The following is a 17,626-nucleotide window of genomic DNA, read 5'->3' on the forward strand; positions in this document are numbered from 1 at the left end:
GCATCTTGTCTTGTCAGAGCATGAAGATGCAGATGATCTGTATCCCGACAACCTTTGCATGGGATGAATACATTTTCAGAAATAGACCAGATCTGTGAGACTCCTGTCACCTTTGTGGTTTTAATAATCATAACTCAATTTTGTCGACTGACACACTTGTGAGAACTAACTTTGAAACTTAGCTTCTCCTTGGGGAAAAAAACGTGTTAGACACCAAATGAAACTGATTCAGAGCTCCGAACCACGATGGAGCCGATAGAGCTGCTGTGACTTAGTTTGTATGATTAATTAATTGGTTAATAACTATCCTAAGCAGCACAGAAAGAAGAGCTGGACCGCCGCCCGACCCCGACGAGGAGCAGCCGAGAGCCGGGTGGGGCTGCCCCTACTTCCCCACGGCCGGGCACGGGCTCGGCCCCAAAACCCAACCACCGACCCACGACAGCGCTCGGCCCGGGGCCGCTGCTGCCCGCAACCCCCCCCCCCCGGGGACTCCGCGGACCGGGAGACCCCACAGCCGAAACCCGCCGACCCACAGCGCGCCCAGCCACGCACGCGGCTCCTCACCTGCCCCCCGGCGCGGCTGCGGCTGCCCCACGGCCCGGCACGGAGCCGAACCCGGCCACCGGACCATCCGCCGCCCCCCCGCAACCCCCGGACGCTCCGGGCCGGTTCTCGTCCCTTTTCGCTCCGACGCCTCGAGCCGAGCCGGCCCCGCTCCTCCGAGCTACCGGCGGTGCCCGCTCTGCTGCTCGGGGCCGGGCCCTGTTCTCACCCAGCCGCGAGAAGCCGCCCCGGGGTCTCCTCGGTGCGTCCAGCCCCGTGCCGTGCCGGAGCGGGGAGAGCCGGGTACGAGCGCGGAGCCCTGGGGCAGGGGTTGCCCCAGTGCCGCCGACGGTGTGGGGGGGTGTGTCGTCGTCCCCCGCCCCACGCGGGGGGCGCACACACGGTACACCCGCGGGCAGGGGCATCCCCGGGGAGCCGTGCGGCCGGGCTGCGCCGTAGGAGGGGAAGGTGATGTTGGTTTCCCATTTTCCCCGCAGCCTGATCCTCCCCCCTCCCCCGTACTGAGTTGCCCCCCCCGCCCACCCCTTCCCGCGCGTTACAGCCCGCGAAAAAGCTTTTAACAACCCCATCGACAACACTCCCTTTATCCCTCTTCCAGCAGCAGCAGCAGCGAGAGATTAAGCCAACTGCAGCAGAGAGGAGGAAGGCAAGGAGAGCCTTTTCAAGCAAGGGCAGGACAAAAATGCACGGCGTGGACAGGCACAGGAGAGGCTGCGTTATCTGGAAAGCACAACACCTACCCAAGGGCAGAAAATAAGGAACGAATCGTTTGCAAGGAGCTGCAGCAGACAGGTCACCTTTTTCTTTATTGCTCTCCTGCCCTTTGTTATCCAAAGCGATAGGCTTCACCACCGGGCAGAAAATAGCTGCCTAGATTTACACGGACAACCAGAAACAATCAAGCCACCCAGGAAAAAGTTCACAGCAGAGGTATAACACATCAGCAGCTAAAACATTTGTTACGCAGGCACAACCAGGCACTAAACAAAGGCTTTCCAACATTGGAGATCTAGAACAGGTAGACATTAGCACAGAAGCGCAAGGGGCTCCGTCACCCTGCGCAAATCTCCCCGTGCCTACACACGCACACGTTCAGAAGTTTTTTATCAGAAAACGCCTGACTGAGCCATTTGCCACAGTCACGAGACTCACGACATGACACACGAGGTGGGCCCAGAGTTTTAAGGCAAAAATACCTCCCCCGCCCCCCACCCGAGATCTTTCAGGCTCCAGACCTGCCATCTCCCCGCACCAAACCTCCCCGGCCAAAGGGTTTCAGGTGGCCCAAAACACAGTACACAGAAAATAAACGGGGAAAGCCCTACATTGTGCAAAAGAGAACGATGCCCGACCAGGGCTTCTCTGCGGGGCCCGGGCTCGGCACGGAGCCCCCCCCCGGCACGAGCCCGGCCCCGGGGCCGGCACGGAGGAGCCAGCCCCCCCCCGGCACGAGCCCGGCCCCGGGGCCGGCACGGAGGAGCCAGCCCCCCCCCGGCACGAGCCCGGCCCCGGGGCCGGCACGGAGGAGCCAGCCCCCCCCTCCCCCGCCCGGCCCCGGGCCCGGCACGGAGGAGCCAGCCCCCCCCTCCCCCGCCCGGCCCCGGGGCCGGCACGGAGGAACCAGCCCCCCCCTCCCCCGCCCGGCCCCGGGGCCGGCACGGAGGAACCAGCCCCCCCCTCCCCCGCCCGGCCCCGGGCCCGGCGCGACGGAGCTCCCCCCGCCCGGCACCGAGCCCGGCCCGGGCCGGCGACGGAGCCCCCCCCCCGCCCGGCCCAGGGTCGGGCCCGCACGGAGCCCCCCCCACCCCCGGCCCACACGGAGCCCCCACCGCTGCCCGAACTCACCCACCAGCGCTCTCCGGCCCCCGGCTACGGCCGCGCTGCTCTCTCAGGCGGCTGCCGCAGACGAGGATCGGGAGCCGCCAGGCCTCCACGAGTCCCGAGGGGATGCCGGCCACCGCAGGGGATGGCTGCCTGCGGCCGGACTGCCGCGGCGCTCCCCGCCCAGCTCCGAGCAGTCTCCGCCGGCCACGGGCTTCCCACGCCGGGCCGCAGAGGGGCCCCGGCACCGCAAAGAGACCCCTCGCGACCCGGCCGCCCCACGCACCTCTCCCACCTCCGCTCCGCCGCGCACGCGCCACCGGAAGCCCGGGCCCCGCGGGGCGGCCCTTAGAGGGCGGCCGGAAGGACCGGCCCCCACCGGCCCCGCCCCCGCGCCGGACCGCCCCCGCGCCCAGCCGGTGAGCGCCAGCGCCCCCTGCTGGCCGGGCCGCGCTCAGCTCGCGAGGGCGCCGAGGGCCGGGCGGGGCGGGACGCGCCGGCTCGGGGCCGGCTCCTTTCGGGGCGAGCGGGCGAGCGAGAGACCCCTGCGGGCCCCGGTCACGGCCGGGCAGAGCCGCGCGCCCTCCGGGAGCGGCTGAACGGGGCTGCCGCTCGTGACACGTACCGAGCCGTCCGCGACGGGAGCGAGCAGAGGAGGAAGGGGCCGGCGGCCGCGGGGCCCTGCCCGCAGGCACGGGGGGGGGGTGCGGGCTGGGGCCCGTGGGGCCGCCCTGCTGGGCCGCTGCCCTGCGCCGCACCGCGCTGGGGGCTGGGGCCCGACCGGCGCCGGGGGACCGGGGGCAGCCACGAGCAGGGGGCCTGAGCTTAGCCACGGCCTGCAAAACACCCCGCAGCGTGAGACGCTGCGAGGCCAAGGTGGTCCTTGGCAATGGGGGCGCCTGGGCTCGGCCTCCGCCGTACCCGTCCTGGGTCTGCGTGGCGTTCCAGGGGAACGGTGTTCTCCTTGTGCGGAAGGTGGGCTGGCCGTTCGGCCGTGCCCCGGCCGTTACCGATACTGCCAGAGGCGCTCGCACGCTCTGGCCCGTTACTGCTGCGGTACCGCGCCGTAGCCGAAAGAAGAGGTGTTGTGTTTTCTCACAGAAAAGCCTCCTACGGTCAGTGGAAGAAATAACCTCCTTCCGTGGCACTGACTCTTTTCGTCCAGTCCATAGCCGGCTTTCGGCTTTTGTCTTTACAGCATTCAGTTTGCTTTCTGCCAAGCTTTCTACCTGCTGTGAAACATTTGGATGTTTTTTTCCTGTTGCTTTTTTTCCCCCCTACTTGCTCCACAACTCCCACACCAACCACCCAGCGCGGCTCGCCTTTCAGCCCCCAGACCCAGGAGCCTTGCCCTGGGACGGCCCGTACATGTCAGCAGAGTTGTTCCAGCTCTCACCCTGTCCCTACCCAGCTGAGGACGTCTGTGTCCGTGAGAGACACCCAGACACTGCCCCTGCAGCATGGCAGTCCCCTGCCCCATCAGTGAAAACTGCGGCAATATCGGCTAAGTTTAAAAGCGTCGGCAGGAGGTGCAGGATACGTAAATAAAGCGGCGGTTGGCTGCCGGGTACGGGTGCGATATAAATACATTTTGTTTACAGGCCTTCGTGCCTATTCAGCGTTGAACGGCACCGCAGCCCACCCACCCCGGGGCTCACGGGGCTCGGAGAAGGGTCTCTCCAAGGGCACAACCTAAGGCAGCGCAGGAAGCCCAGCTGCCACGCTCCCAGTCGCTACGGGACGCTTGCTTACAGCTACACCGACGAGGGTGCGGATGAGGCTGGAACTAGCAGAAATGCTGACTCTTCTGGCCTTTTATTTGCGGAAGGCACAGCGCGCGAGCCTCGGCGGCTCACAGGAGAAGCGTGCGGCGCTGCCGGACTCTCATTCTCAGCTCACGTACTACTGCCAAAGCTCCTGCCCTGTGCTGTGCCAGATGCCGGCTGGCGTGAGCACCTGGGCTCCTGAGGGACCCCCTTGTCCTGAGAGCCAGAGGTACTCGCTTCCCTTTGCATGAGGCCTGTAGGAGATAGACCCTGCAATTTAAAAAATCTGTATCAAACGTGGCAGACTCAAAGGGGGGCATTTTAAAAAAGGCAGGTTTGTTTTCTTTTTTAACTTTACGATCTACAGCCTAGCAAAGAGCTCCCTTTCAGTGTCAGTCGCTTGGCCTTCTCCCCTACTGACGAGGTCCCAGCCTCCCGGTGAGATCTCGCTGGAGATATTCTCAGTTTCCCTCAGGTACGGGGCTGCCCTGGCCCGAGGCCAGCGAAGAAGCTGACTTTGCCCGTGCCTGAATCAGCAACACGTCCAGCAGGCGACTTGCAGAGCCCAGGGAACCCTCGTAAAGAGGTCTGGGGGTGGGCCGCGCCACATCTGCGGCATCGGCCGTGGGAAAGGACCGGCGCAGTAAAGCAGGTGGGTGAAACCGCGGTCCGCGCCAATACGTGCTGCTGCCTGGGGCATCGCTTTGCTGCAGGTCAAGTCAGATGCTCTCTGTAAGAGTCAGTCAGGGCAAAGGCAGCAGCAGATGTCTTTTCTGCTCATTTTAACAAAGGCTGGACGGAGCCCATAGAGGAAGGCACTACGCGTCTTGCTGGGTCTGTTTGCCTGCCTTCTCGTAAGCCGTCGCGGAAACTTGCACGAGCAAAGCCTGTGCAAGCTGATGACAGCCACGCACGGTTGAAGAGGGAGCAGACGGTGAGAGCAGAGGTGCGCGCTCAGGCTGTGCGCTGGAAGCTAATGCTAATGCTGCAAAATAAAGAGTGGATTTTCTTTTTTGGGTTTAGGTGAGCGCTAAACATGACATGTGCGTGTGTGCGTGTGTCTCTCGCAGGTTTTTGTCATACACCCCACCCCCCCGCCCCAAAAAAACCACCCGCACATGCCACGCGTTAAACAGTGGTTTTCCATTGTACTTAGACGTGCTTACATAGGTGTGTTGGTTTTTTCTTTTTTAATGCAGAAACAGCAATACGATAGATTTAATACAGCTAGCAATTAGATGGGTGTAGCTTTAGAGCGTCGGCTGTTTACAAAGCAACTGCACACCTTCTTTAACTCACAGTTTAAACAGGTAAACTTGCAGTGCATCACACGTGCTTTGTACAGTCACGGTCCACACGGCAGGCCAGATGCTTCACCCTGCCTTGTCCTTGTTCCCCCGACTCCGACGGGACCGCCGAGGCCACCCTGGGGACAGCGCCGCTTTCTAGCAGCTGGGTTGCTTGCCTGGACGCCCCACAGACAAACAGTCATTTCCCCGCTGAACCTCTTCTCAAATATTTTCCTAGCCCTGCAGGCCCCAGGTCCTTTGGTTCATATTTCCTTTTTTCCGGGCTTGATGCACAGGACCGACGATTTCCAGAAACAGAAACAGAGGCTGATTCAGTCCAGGCTAAACATTCTCTGACCTAAACCAAACTGCCTTCGAAGAGATAGCTGTACTGTAGGCACCACCTCGGGAACAGAAGTTGCCCTGTCATTAAAAAAAAAAAAAAGAAGAAAAACAAGGCATTTCAGGCTGAGGAGGCTGAACGGTGTGCTGGGGGCAGTGGGGGGTTGGAAAGAAACAGTTCAGACGATTAGAGCGAGCTTAGCGTTGCAAAGCGTGCCATTATTTTTAATTTGGCAGTCAGAAGAAAATAGATTCTGACACTGATTTCCTGCGTGCTGCGGGAGTTCTCTCCTCAGCATTCCTGTGCACCATTTTACTTTTGTGTCCCGTCCGCTTCGCTTTTGCGCTGTAGCTCTCCGGTTCTAGCTACGCTTCCCACCACCCCCATTACGCTTTGACAAGCCCAGCTCTCACTGTGCTTCCCTTCCCTTCCCTTCCCGTATGCGCGTGCAGGGAAAAGCCCGCACGTCTGCCACTACAGGACACGCTCTGGGGGGCAGGAGAGATGACGACGCTCCCTGACAGAGGACACAGCTGAGGGGCGGTCCGCCGGGGCTGGGGAGATGGCAGCACCTTCCCTCAGCTGCCCCATCCGAGCACAGGTGCAGGTGCGCACTGAGGAGAGACAAGCAGGCAGGAGCCGCAGAGCGAGAGAGAAAATAAAATTCACGGGTGGGTGCTACTTGCGTCTCATTTTTAGCGCAAGACATTAATTCTCAGCACATTCTTGGAGCTGCCCCTTTGGGACTCACGGAGAAGAGGGAGGTTGGCCACGCGGTGCAGCCCAGCTCTGCTTCCCCTAAATGGTTTTACTGTTCAGGTGTTGCCCTAATCTGGCCGGTACCCCCGCAAAGAGTTTGGGATTTCTGCTGCCTCTCCGGGCCAGCCACAGACCCCGACTTCATCGCAGCGAATGACCCTGCACTCGTCAGAGCGGTTGCCGAGTCACATCCCGCTGCCTTCCCTGCAGAACTGGAGACCCTTTTTCAGCCCTTGCCCCCTCTTCTCTCAGCTCGTCGCCCGTCCCTTTACCAGTGCCGGCACCGATCCTGCCTCCAGCTCGCCCTGTCCCCACCTGCGAGCGCCCAACAGGAGCTAAATGTCTCCTCAAGGATGCACGGAAGAGACGCGCAGGTAACCCAGCACAGACCCCCTGCAAACATCTTCTTTCCATTTGCTTTCCTCTCCTGACACGAAGGGATGACTTAGGAAAAGCGTACTGCTCGCATTTCACCTGCACCGCTTCTTTCACTCTCGCTCTCCTTGGCAGTAATTAATAGCGGTGGCTGGGGGGGCTGGGGCATTCCCCCAAAGCGGCTGCGGTTACATCCGGGCGGTTGTGGCACTCCATTAGCTTTGTAATTTTTAAATCTAAATCTTCTGGAATTGTTAGTTCTGGTCAGGAATCACCCGTACCTGCAAATTTTCTTAATAGCTACGCTTGACCCCAGCCACTGTTTAACAGCTCACCTTTATTTCTCTTCATTTAAGAACCCAAAGCTTCGTTTACTGCTTGGGTTGGAAGCAGGAGCTGTCGCTGCCTCTGAACTTTCTAACAGCCCTGTTACAATTTCAGTACTACCCGCTCCCAATTTAGCTTTCCGGGTCGATTTTCATTCTAGATTCTAAAATTTCCTTATTTTGTTTCTGATCAGGAGTCATTAATGCCTGCAGTTGATTTAATAACGGCTGCATTTAGATTGAGCTATTAATGACTCGCAACTCTATTTATGGCATAAAAAAGGACTGCCTTTATTTTTTTTAATTACAGATTAGGAATAATGACTGCCTGGTTTGTTCAGTAATAGCTGCGATTAAATTGAGTCACGACTCCTCCCTAAATAATATGTGTTTATTTGCACTCTAACAATTTAACCTCCCCTTCACCGGTCAGGGGCACCGACAAGTGCCCGCGCGTACCTCCGCGCCCCCTGCGCCGGCTCCCCAGGGAGCAGCCTCGTACCCTGACCAGAGTCTGCAGCGGCCCGTTGTCGGCCCAGCTCCTCGCCCTCGAGCGGCGGATCCGCTGCTGCCCAGAGGGGACGGAAATGGCGCGGGGTAAATGATAATGTGAAATGATAAACGAATAAAATGATCTCACAAGGGGGAAGAAAACCAGCAAAGCAAAAACCAAACCCCAAACAGAACACCATACCACTAAACCGCCTCACCGCCCCCTCAGCGCCCAAAACAGCATCCCGGGAGAAAAAAAGCAAAGCAGGCCACAAGGGACCTTTCTAGTACAGCTGCTGCCAAAGAGCGCCAAGCTCTGGAAGCCTTACCTCAGGCAAGGCCTCCGCTTCTCTAAACGCCAGAGCACGCCTGCCCGGGGGGCTGAGACAGCCCCAGAGCTGCGACCGCCCGAGGGAACACGGGAGCCCCGGCGCCAGAGGAGCCCGGGGGCAGCGAGAGCTGCCCGAGCCCCGGCTGGGGCTCTTCGACCCCCGGGCCCCGCCCCCGCCCTTCCCACAGCGCCCCGCGAAAGGGGCGGGCCGAGCCCCCCGAGGGGGGAAGGCCCCGGGAGCCGTACGGGAGCCGCCTGGAGTTCCCGGCGCGGGAGGGGGGGGGAGAGAAAACACCCAAACCGAGCCCCCCCCCGAGCGGAGCAAACACAGGCTCGGGCCGTTGCCGGGGGGCGGGGCCTGTCGCTAAGGGGACAGAGCCGGCACCGCCCCCCGGGCCGTTGCCAGGGGGCTGGGCCTGTCGCTAAGGGGAGAGAGCCGGCACCGCCCCCCGGGCCGTTGCCAGGGGGCGGGGCCTGTCGCTAAGGGGAGAGAGCCGGCACCGCCCCCCGGGCCGTTGCCAGGGGGCGGGGCCTGTCGCTAAGGGGACAGAGCCGGCACCGCCCCCCGGGCCGTTGCCAGGGGGCGGGGCCTGTCGCTAAGGGGAGAGAGCCGGCACCGCCCCCCGGGCCGTTGCCAGGGGGCGGGGCCTGTCGCTAAGGGGAGAGAGCCGGCACCGCCCCCCGGGCCGTTGCCAGGGGGTGGGGCCTGTCGCTAAGGGGAGAGAGCCGGCACCGCCCCCCGGGCCGTTGCCAGGGGGCTGGGCCTGTCGCTAAGGGGATAGAGCCGGCACCGCCCCCCGGGCCGTTGCCAGGGGGCGGGGCCTGTCGCTAAGGGGAGAGAGCCGGCACCGCCCCCCGGGCCGTTGCCAGGGGGCGGGGCCTGTCGCTAAGGGGATAGAGCCGGCACCGCCCCCCGGGCCGTTGCCAGGGGGCGGGGCCTGTCGCTAAGGGGACAGAGCCGGCACCGCCCCCCGGGCCGCTGCCAGGGGGCTGGGCCTGTCGCTAAGGGGATAGAGCCGGCACCGCCCCCCGGGCCGTTGCCAGGGGGCGGGGCCTGTCGCTAAGGGGAGAGAGCCGGCACCGCCCCCCGGGCCGTTGCCAGGGGGCGGGGCCTGTCGCTAAGGGGAGAGAGCCGGCACCGCCCCCCGGGCCGTTGCCAGGGGGCGGGGCCTGTCGCTAAGGGGAGAGAGCCGGCACCGCCCCCCGGGCCGTTGCCAGGGGGCTGGGCCTGTCGCTAAGGGGAGAGAGCTGGCACCGCCCCCCGGGCCGTTGCCAGGGGGCTGGGCCTGTCGCTAAGGGGATAGAGCCGGCACCGCCCCCCGGGCCGTTGCCAGGGGGCGGGGCCTGTCGCTAAGGGGAGAGAGCCGGCACCGCCCCCCGGGCCGTTGCCAGGGGGCTGGGCCTGTCGCTAAGGGGAGAGAGCCGGCACCGCCCCCCGGGCCGTTGCCAGGGGGCGGGGCCTGTCGCTAAGGTGGGTGGGGCCAGGTGCGTCAGCCATCAGACCGCCTGCCCGCCCATCGCCGGGGGCGGGGCCCGTTGCTAAGAGCGTGGCGAGGAGTATCAGCACCACCCTCACCGGGCTATCGCAAGGGGTCAACACCTGTCGCTAAGGGCTGTGGTACACGGCTCCAGCCCCCACGGTGCCGTCACCAGGTAGCGGGGGGGGGGTGTCACTAAGTGGCGTGGAGAAGTGAGCGCGGCGAAGTGTCGCTACAGCCCGTGCACGGCTGCTGGCTGCAGTACCGCGGTTTGGTCACACGGTGGCGGCAGAGAGCAGAAAAGGGCGCCACTGCGCATGCGCGGCTGCCCGCCTGCAGTACCGCGCCTTGGTCGCACGGTGGCGGTAGAGAGCTAAAATGGCGCCACTGCGCATGCGCGTCTGCCCGCCAGCAGTACCGCGCCTTGGTCGCACGGTGGCGGTAGAGAGCTAAAATGGCGCCACTGCGCATGCGCGTCTGCCCGCCTGCAGTACCGCGCCTTGGTCGCACGGTGGCGGTAGAGAGCTAAAATGGCGCCACTGCGCATGCGCGGCTGCCCGCCTGCAGTACCGCGGTTTGGCCGCACGGTGGCGGTAGAGAGCAGAAAAGGGCGCCACTGCGCATGCGCGGTTGCCCGGCTGCAGTACCGCGGTTTGGCCGCACGGTGGCGGCAGAGAGCAGAAAAGGGCGCCACTGCGCATGCGCGGCCGCCCGCCTGCAGTACCGCGGTTTGGCCGCACGGTGGCGGCAGAGAGCAGAAAAGGGCGCCACTGCGCATGCGCGGCCGCCCGCCTGCAGTACCAGCATCTGCTTGCACGGCAACAGCAGCGGCCAGAGGAAAACTTCCCCCTCGGGAACGGGCGGCTTCCCGTCTGCCGTACCCGGTTTTGATCGACCGGTGACTGCCGCGATCGGATAAGGGGCGGGTGGAAATCTCTACCAGGGTAGCGGAGCTCCCGCCTGCAGTCCCGGGGTTCGGTCGCTCGGTGAAAGCAGCGCGCAGAAAACAACAGGTGGCCAGTGCGCATGCGCGGCTGCCCGCCTGCAGTACCGCGCCTTGGTCGCACGGTGGCGGCAGAGAGCTAAAATGGCGCCACTGCGCATGCGCGGCCGCCCGCCTGCCCCACTCGCCCCCACCCCACGCCCGAGGGAGGAGAAGCAGCACAAACCACCTGGGGAAAAAGGTCCCCTTTCCCACCCCCACACCCCCCCCGGAGTAAGCCCCATCAGTTGCTGTAGGCCTGCGGCATCAGGGCTGGGACAGGGAGAGCAGCAAGTCAACAGGTCCTGGAGGGTTAAAGAAGAAAATCCATCAGGGGAACACAGCTGCCCTTCTGAAGGCAGGCTGCCCGGGGTGAGGGGGGCAGCTGTGCGTCGGGGCACAGGGCAGCCAGGCAGACCAGATGCCAGCGGCTGCCCTGCAAAGGAGTTGTGCGCTGCTGAGCCTTGGGCTTCGTTGGCTTGGCAGCGCCTCGCCTCGCCACTGCTCATCCTGCGTAAGCACGAGGCTTCAGCGAGCACAGAACAGGAGGCCAGGGGAAGCGGGGGGGAGGAATGTCACCGGGGAAAAAAAGTCATGCAGGGGGGCCATCTCAGGGGACAGCGTCTGGGAGGGCACAGACACACGCAGAGGGAGGGCGGGGGAGGAGGCGGACACTGCCGGACAGGGGCATGTCTGGGCAGACACGCCATGGGGAACATGCATGGGGATGACTGACACCAGGGGGGTCCCCCCAGGATAATCCACAACGGGCAACTCACCTGGGCTCACCTGCAGCAGATGATCCGCTCCAGATAACCGACCCACTCCGGAGAATCCATTCCGGATAAGCCCCAGCAATGCCCCTCAAACTGCTGCTGTTTCACCCCAAATTTTCCCCAATTTGGGGTTTTTGGGGCGGTCGTTTGGTGGTGGTGATTTCTGTTTGGATGGCTTGGCTTTTTTTGTTGTTGGGGGTTTTGGGGGTTTTACCTTATGGAAAAGCAAAAAAAGCCAAAGGAACAAAGTTGGGATTGCTTTTCCAAACGGTTCACTTCTGGGTCTCTTTGGCCCTTTCCACAACAAAGAAATCGGTGATTTTTGCTCCTGGTTTTGTGCATGAGAATGGTTAGTGGGGTTCCAACCCATCCAACCCCCCACCGCTTTTTTTCCCCCCCCCTTCCTTTCCAGCTGCACAAACCCAGCAGGAGTGGGCTTTCCCAGGAGCCCCCAATTGTTTTCTTTCCCCCAAACCTGTTTGGGTGTTTTGCCTGTTTGGGGTTTTTCACCCCCCATTGCAGACCCAGACTTGGGGGCTTTGGGGTGTTTGTCTGCCCTGGCAGCAGCTCCCAGGCTGCCTGCGCAGCCCCAGAGGGGGAAGTCCCCATCTGGGGGAATCGGCCCCAAATCGGGATGGGAGAAGGAGAACGGGAAAGGGGCAGCATTTGAAAGCGCTTTTGTGTCTTCAGTTGATTGGGGGGTGGGGGTGGGGTGTGTGTCCAATTTTTAAATCCTCTCTATAAACATCTCTGTCAACATGGTTTCTTTGCATTTTAAAACCTTATATAGCATAGACATTTGCACTTGTGTGTCTACTTACACATCCTTACGGAGTACATCTATATTTTATATATACTATCTATTTTACATTTACATACAACACCTGTTTAGACTTAGCTATTAAATTTACACTTACACCTACTTAGGCTATTTACACTTACACAGCATATCTATTTACACGTACCTGTTCAGACTTCCATATTAACACGTATATAAACCACCTATTTAGGCTAGCTATCTGCTTACTTACCCTTTGACACTTCAATCTTTTTCGACTTCTCTATTTAGACATCTACTTACAGTTATACCTAGGCTTATTTCACTCTATATAACCTCTATTTAGATTACACATCTGCTTAGACTATGTAACACACACTAAGCGTAGATGCTCGCTCTAGTCAGACTTTCTTCTGCTTTGAATTCCTTCATCTATCCTTTTTCTTCATTTTAAACTCCTTTATTTTTTAATTTAGATATTTAGACAGTCGAGTTACTTTTGTGGTTTAAAACCCTGTATCTCAATGTAGAATTTTTGTATCCTGAAATCCGTTATATAATATAGGAGAGAGAAGTTCTTATTTTAAAATCCCTTTATACATCTATCAATTAATATGACATGTCAATATATATAAAATAAGAGGTTTTTGTAATAGCCCCCCTCAATTTTCAGGCATTTTGGGGCTGCAACCCCCCTTTTTGGGGGGGAACCCCTACATGACGCCCCCACTCACCTGTTCCTCTGACGCATTATCAGCTCCCCCAGTGACACCGGGGCGCCCCGCATGACATCATCACACCGCCCCCCCCCCCCCCCCCCCCAATTTTATTCACCCCCAAGAAGGGCACTAAACAAGGGAATCTACTCCAACCTGCAGCTCATTACTTTAATAGTGCCATTTACAAAGGTACACACACACACACACACCCCACCCCCCAGAAAAGGGGGAGCTCTGCTAAAATCTAAAAGGTGGGGCAGCCCCCCAAACAGCTGCAGCCCCCCCAGCCCCTGTCCGCAGGCTAGCGGCCGCCCCACGGCGGAGCGGGAGCGTGCCAGAGGACGGTGTCACGTCTCTCTCGGGCTCTGCTCGGACATGTTCCCGCGCTGGGACGGGCTCCCCGGGGCGACAAACAGCCCCGGCCCCTGGGGGCCCCGACTCTCCCCACCAGGCAGCCCTCGCGGCCGCACCTGCGGGGCACCCGCTGGAGACAGAGCCGGGAGCCCCCAGGCAGAGGGATGGCCCCTTACCTTCACCACGCTTAACGACCGGCAGGCAAACCCGGGCCGGGGGGCATCTCTTGAGCATCACGAGACACTGAGAAGACATCTGAAAAACAGAAATCCCAAACTATATTTCAGCACGTGAATAAAATAGCACAGAAGAAAATGGAGGAACTCAGTCAGCACAAGGGATAGGAAGGAAATTGAGCCGCAGCAAGATTCTGGGCAAACGGGTCACGTCAAAACACAACACCTCCTTTAAAAGCTAGAGGGACTGGAACACTTGAAAACGGTATTAAGACTAACCGATACCATTTTGAACAGATTCTTCGCGTAACACTGAACGCTCTGGCTGGTGCTGGAAAACGTCTCATCCCTTCCTTACGGCACCGCTGCGGGGAGATAACCCCGTGAGGCTGCGGGGCAAAGTTGTACCGGAACCGGAACCTCCGCTTACAGATCCGCCGCAGCAGCTACAGCCCTCGCCCTGCCGCCGCACGTCTTGCTGCCTGGCTCCATGAAGCCTGAAGCGAAGCGTCAAACTTGAAAGAGTAACGTAAAAAATTAAGAATAAATCTCAGTAATGCACTTTGTGCTGAGAAGGCGGGCGCGTGTTTACGCACATCCAATATGAGCGTCTAGGCTCTGAAAGCTTTCCATTTTCCTTCTGCGTTCATTTAACTCACACAGCCGTTCACACCCGCCATAAGATTATCTATCTCCAAAATACACAGCAGCAACGTGACTGGGGGGTTTTGGCGTGTTATGGAGTCGGGAGGGACGTCCGCCCAGCTGCCCCGCCCGAGAGATGCTGCTGAACTGCCAGGGAAACGCGCATCCAAAGCGAGACTGAAATAAAATACTTAAGAGCGCTCCCTCAAAATACCGGCAGGAAAAAACCGCCCCCACCCCAACATTCAGTCGCCCCTCGTTAAATATTTACAACAAATACCTACCTGCTTAATTACACCTAACAAATCGTACGCTACATCTGCTCGGCAGTTACAGCTGAAACAGCGCAAGTCACGTCGTAAATCAGACGCTGTTAGCTTTTTTTAAACTTTCATTTATGACAGAAGAATCAGTGAGTGAAGAGATCCCCGATACGGTTTTAATTCTTTTGGGGAAAAAAAATACCACAACAAAAACCCACGCAAATCAAATCCCCAGTGTTGCAATACATGGGGCTACCAAGAAGGACCGGCAGATATGCTAATGCGTTTGGCTGTACCGAAGCATGCAGGGGAACCGTATTTTTATGGGATCTCGACTGTTACAACTGAGAACCCAAGCACTACCAATGCCATCAACATTTGGATTATGTGCTGTGCTTGGATCTCCGCAAGGACCATCGATTTTTTCATCTTAGAAAAAAAAGCAGTACTTCGCAAGTCTTGTGCTGATGAGTTCTACTGACAAAGACATTGTCTCTAAGATGCACTCTGATGGCAAGTTCATAGAATGCAACCTCACTGAATAAGAAATATCTCAATTTTTCAAGATCTCTTCCTAACAAAAGTCACACTGTGGGGCTTTCAGATGGGCCAGATTATGAATCCTTTCACAACAAGAAACACACCAGCTAACCAGGATATTCTCGCAGTGGCCAGGTGCCTCTTCATCACGTGAAAAAAAAAAACCAACAAAAAAAAACACCCCAAAACACACCAGAGCCAGCAATAAGTATCACACGGGTCAACACAGCTCTCTTCCAGAGCACCCCCCTCATCAAAAGGAACATGCCCATCGGCTCACCTGCTCTGCACAGGTTCCAGCATCACACCCCGCTTCCGTCATCGCTTGTGGCACCAAATGTATCAACACACAGTAAACTACCGTTACGCTCGTGAGAAATCACCGCCCCGTGACTTCCTCATTACTACCCAGCTCGCTTCTAATGCTCATACGCCGTTCCAAAGACGGCCCACGTGTTACCTACAGAACTGAAGAGCTCGACGACGGACCACAGCATTCTCTGGTCTCAGATGCTGGCCGCTGCCCCACCTTCTCAGACCTCTCATAGGCATGCGGCACCTGCAAAAAGCCAAGTGAAAAGGCACCTCCTGAGATGCCGCCTGATGCCACAGCCTGCCCGCACCAATCCCCATCTTGCACTCCTTTCCCTCGACAGCCTCCCACCCGGCCTACATCACTTCCAGGTGCTGTGTTCAGCTCACCCGCCATCCGTAACACCCAAATGACACGCGTTGCTTATAACTTCCCCAGCAACACAACACCTCAGAAAAGAGCTGCTACTTCAGCCCACCAATCACCACTTGCCTTGCTCGACTTGCCTCCTTTGCTCATTGCTACACTACTTCAAAACCAAAGCGAAAGACAAACACAAGGAGCAACGGAGTCATAGAGCCATCGGTCACACCTTCCCTCTAGCTACACCACACACCAACTCACCTGCTGACAGCGCCGCCCTCCATCACCCTGCACGACTCCTCCCTCGGCACCTGCCAAACCGATGTCAAACAAGTCACCTGCATGCACGGCCACAGCTGAACCACGACACGGGTCTCGATCGCATGTGGGAACACCCCCTTGAGAGCCCAACTAGGGCGGCTCCTAAACATAAGCACAATACATCAAACATTAAGCCCAGCACACAGACAAACCACAACACCCTTGACATGCTACCTGCTCAGCTAAGACTCCAGCTCCCTCTCCCAGACACCTACGGTTGTTCCCTGGGGACCCAGCCCACAAAACCCAACAGGAATTACTTCCCTCACCCACCGACAACAGCCACTTGATCCAAGACGGCTGCAAAACTCCTCCCCGCTCAAAGCCTGGGCGCATCCCTAGATGCCAGCACCACCCACCTCGCCCTGACTCTACATCCCCGGGCAGGGCGGCTCCAAGACAAACACAGAACAACGCTACGCAGAACGCTACAGGCAACGCACCCCGAAGGATGAGAGGCAGCTCTCGGAGAGAACGGCGACACCCAGACAGAAACCCCCGTCCGGCAAGACCGCCTGCGGGACCCCGACGGTGACGTTGGCAGGCCCTACGGCAACACGAGAGAACGCCAACAGCTTCGCGGCCCGTGACAAGAGCTTCCTCTCACAACCGAGACGACAGGCGCGCAACCAGCCCAGCTTCAAGACCTAACCGCCTACGGATGCAAGGAAGAAACGCCAGTCCCCAAAAAACTCACAGCCACAGAGCGGCGCCGCTCACGCGGCCGGGAACGACGCCGCCCAAGACGACTGTCCGAGACGCCAAAACGATCCACGCCTGAAGCTTGCGACGCCAAAAGAGAAGCGCCCGATGGGCGCCGAGCCCACGACTAGGGCCTCGCCGGGCCCTACTAACGCTGCCGAGGCACCTGCCCGGCTCCTAAAGAACAAAGAGAGCAACCGAGACCCGCGGAAGGTCGGCGACACCCAACACAAACCACACACGCTGCACAATAACGCACACAGCCTGGAACCGCCCTGCCCGCCACACGTTCCCGTCACATTGAAGAGGAACCTGCTCCTTTTCCCTGCTCCCAAAGGGGACCGCTTCCCAGACAGCCCGCTCCGCTGCACCATCTTTAAAACCCCTCCCTCCCGCAACCCCTTCCTCAGCACCGTTGCCTCAACTTAGCTTTCAAGGGGCCCAGAGTCCCGGTCCACCCATCCTTCAGAAGAACAAGCGCACAGGCAGCCCACTGCATCGGTCCTCCAAGTCCCAGGTGCCTTTTCATCATCTAAACAAAAACAACAAAAATACACACACCGCCCCGTCAGTCAGCATCCCGTCACTCAACAAGGACCTACCCCGCAACGTCCCCCACCTCACGCGCACCCGGCTGCTCCGTGCCCATTCCGGACGAGGACGAACGCCACCCCCTGCGGCCCCTAGAGATACCACAGGACACACAAAGTTACCGTCGCTCTGCCAAAAAAGGAAGAACGAACCACACCAGCCCCACGCCCCTCCCCTCTGCGACCCAGCTCACCTCAAACGTGCATCCAGGCCCAAAGGCAGCCGGCGCACAACCTGCAACACCAAAGACAAACGCTTCCATTGAGCGGCCGTACGGCAGACACCTTGCTCTCAAACAACAGCCTGGCCTTCAACCCCCTCACCTCTCGGACCTCTCGGCGGCATGCGGCGTCTCCCCTCCGAAGCCTGCGGGCGGCACTTGCAAGAACCCAAGCAAAAAAGGACCCGCTCAGGTGCTGCGGGAGCCTCAGGATACCCGCACCAACCCCCCCATCTCAGACACGCACCTTTCCCTCGACAGCTCACCTGCCTGGCCTCCCTCAGATACGGTCGCCACCTTGAGGCTCGCCCACCACCTGCAAGAGCCAAACGCACG

General features: G+C 59.7%; 2 long non-coding RNA genes across 3 annotated transcripts; both read right to left on the bottom strand.

Annotated features, from left to right (window-relative positions):
* Positions 1–5,311: 5,311 nt before the first annotated feature.
* Positions 5,312–15,625, bottom strand: LOC135317291 (uncharacterized). 2 transcript variants are annotated; one of them, XR_010376300.1, is made up of 4 exons: positions 15,241–15,623; positions 13,612–13,847; positions 13,333–13,411; positions 5,312–5,866 (listed from the first exon to the last, which is right to left on the bottom strand). It is a non-coding gene; the product is annotated as an uncharacterized LOC135317291 (long non-coding RNA). The 2 variants fall into 2 exon arrangements; XR_010376299.1 differs by lacking the exon at positions 5,312–5,866 and having other exon boundaries at positions 12,954–13,411; positions 15,241–15,625.
* A 1,301-nt stretch (positions 15,626–16,926) lies between these two features.
* Positions 16,927–17,306, bottom strand: LOC135317175 (uncharacterized). The gene is made up of 3 exons (XR_010376263.1): positions 17,264–17,306; positions 17,110–17,162; positions 16,927–17,011 (listed from the first exon to the last, which is right to left on the bottom strand). It is a non-coding gene; the product is annotated as an uncharacterized LOC135317175 (long non-coding RNA).
* Between the last annotated feature and the right edge of the window lie 320 nt (positions 17,307–17,626).

Source organism: Phalacrocorax carbo, chromosome 25 (genome assembly GCF_963921805.1).
Source record: "Phalacrocorax carbo chromosome 25, bPhaCar2.1, whole genome shotgun sequence".
Classification (NCBI taxonomy): Eukaryota; Metazoa; Chordata; class Aves; order Suliformes; family Phalacrocoracidae; genus Phalacrocorax; species Phalacrocorax carbo.